The following is a 2492-nucleotide window of genomic DNA, read 5'->3' as shown; positions in this document are numbered from 1 at the left end:
ATAGAAAACCATCGTGTGAGGAGGTGAACGTGTCTGTGTCTCACTGAAGGGTCAGAAACGTTAAAGCCTGATCAGACATGGAAGTGTCCGATAATGGAAGCAGTTGATTAGGTTTAGTGGTAATTAGCGGCAGCTGCGGAAGCTTCGGTCCTGTCTCTTTAAGCTGAGCTCCTCACATTCACCTCATCACTGTCTCTGCCCCGGTGAAGAGGATCACGGTAATCACCAACCGGAATTCACCGTCAGCTCGTGCGTTTTATTGTGTTAGCTTTTAGCCTGCTGATGCTAACAGAGAGGGACTTCCTGGTTCCTGCATCTGTCTGTAGTTTGAGTCCGGACTGCAGAGGTTGTGTGTCTGCTGGACCGAGCACCTGCCTCATTGTGTCTCTGGTTTTATTCCAGGTCTGAGCTCTGTGGTGAAACAGCTGGCTGGAGTCCTGCAGCAGGAGACACTCTCCATCCTCAGTAGGCACACCAGGCTCTGAGGGTAAACCTGCAGAGCGGTTGAACCAGCAGACCGGCTCAGTGATCCATGTTGGAGTGGTGAGTGTACCTGTGTAACCTGGTCCAGGAGCTAGTTAAGACCTAAGCCAGGATCTGACTGCAGCCTCATAATAATCCTCCTAAAGAGCATTAGCGGGCTAAGTTTGTCCTGTTCCAGCTCCAGGTTTGCTCACTATGATGCCAGATATCTGACTCCTACAACCAGAAGAACTCTCTGTTCAACGCCATGAACCGCTTCATCGGTGCCGTCAACAACATGGACCAGACAGTGATGGTGCCCAGCCTGCTGCGGGACGTCCCGCTGGACGACGGTGGTGGTGGCGATGACGTGAAGGCGGTGAGGACCCCTGGCAGCACCGCCCCCGGCCGCCAACCGGCACCGGCCTACTTCCACCAGGACGCCGACATGTACAGCTCGTACGTCCTGCTCAAGTCCCATCCGCAACGACATCGAGTGGGGCGTCCTACAGGGCGACGGGGCGGGGGAAGGAGCGGGCGGGCGTGATGGAGGTGCCGCGGCCGGAGGCGGAGGAGGACGACCTGGAGAAACAGTTCCACTACCACCTGAACGGACTCCACACGGTTCTGTCCAAACTGACCCGCAAAGCCAACACGCTGGACGAACCGCTACAAGGAGGAGATCGGCTGCAGGAACTGACCCAGGACCAGGTCCTTTTAAACAAGTCCCAGAAAAGGGATCAGCTCATTAACCACAGATACCGCACCAACACCAGGGAACAACAACCAGACCTGGAACTCACTCTGTCCTGTCAGTCCAGACCATTTCAGACCTGAGTCCAGTTCAGCCTCCACAGCTCCTGGTGCTGGTTCTGCTCCAGGTCTTTGTCTAAACCTGTGGTTTCCAACCTTTTTGACCTCTGACCCCTGAAAACAAAGTGACTCCTCACAGGATCAGTCCTGGACCTCTACCAGACCACAGTGAACAGTCAGACGAGGAAATGAAACCAAACCAGGAGCTACAGGTCTGAACAGAACCTGGTCCAGAGTGTTTGACACCAGCACTTCCTGGACATGTTCACTGACTTCAGTTCATCTCTGTTAGACAAGTTAAAGAGTGAGACCTGCTGCAGGTTCAGCTCACAGCTCAGCTTTGTACGAGGTTGACTCTATGATAAAGATCAGCAGCAGAATACCAAACATTAAAGGTCAAAGCGTCCTTGAACGCACCACCAAGGAGTTCTCTAATCAGTGCTGTTGAGATAAGCTGCTGTGAGTCCAGGTCTCTGAGGGTCTACAGAGGACTGTGGTCTGTGGTTCATGAGCTGAGGTTGAGGGTCAGAGGTTGGACCCAGGAGCTGCTGATGCTGTTTGTTTGCACTGTGTGTTTTCAGGGTGTGTGTGTGTGTGTGTGTGTGTGTGTGTGTGTGTGTGTGTGTGTCCTCTTCATTTCACGCTGTCAATTCAAAACTATGCAAACGCACTGAGACGAGCTGACGGTCTCTGACCCGCCACGATCCAGGAAACAGACACATGACCACACCAATCACAGAGTGATCGGCCAACATTCATCAATGTTTCCATCACTGATCAATCAGCACAACGGTGATCAATAATGAACTGTCAATAATGAAAGAAATCAGAGGATCTAAACTGTTGCTGGGTAAATTTCCTGACAGTGGTAAAAACCTGTTGGACTGATTTCATTGGCTCGTTAACCTGCAGCTCATTCAGAACTCCAGCTAAATTTTCCTCAATTTAAAAAACAGCAGAATGTGTGAAGATGAACGAGGCGTCGTCTTTATGGTCCAGCACTGAGACGAGCTGTGATGACAGAGAGGACACTGTTTGAACACGATGATTCAGCACAGCTATGCACTTTTCTATTTCATGTCCAGCTTGGTGATTAAAGGTTTTGATGAGTAGTTTGATGTTCTGCTTCTTTCTCACAGATCTGAGATCAGATAGGAAACATCTCTGTATATCAGCCACCAGACTCCATTGAGAAAAACAGGGATTTAACCAGGAGC

The 2492-nt window shown here is 51.0% G+C and overlaps 1 pseudogene; it reads left to right on the top strand.

Moving 5' to 3' along the window:
- The first annotated feature begins 504 nt into the window (after positions 1-504).
- On the top strand, positions 505-1177 carry LOC108873679 (mid1-interacting protein 1-B-like; annotated as a pseudogene).
- The last annotated feature ends 1315 nt before the right edge of the window (positions 1178-2492 follow it).

This window comes from Lates calcarifer, linkage group LG7_2, assembly GCF_001640805.2.
Source record: "Lates calcarifer isolate ASB-BC8 linkage group LG7_2, TLL_Latcal_v3, whole genome shotgun sequence".
NCBI lineage: Eukaryota > Metazoa > Chordata > Actinopteri > Centropomidae > Lates > Lates calcarifer.
This window is presented reverse-complemented; position numbering and strand designations above follow the sequence as displayed.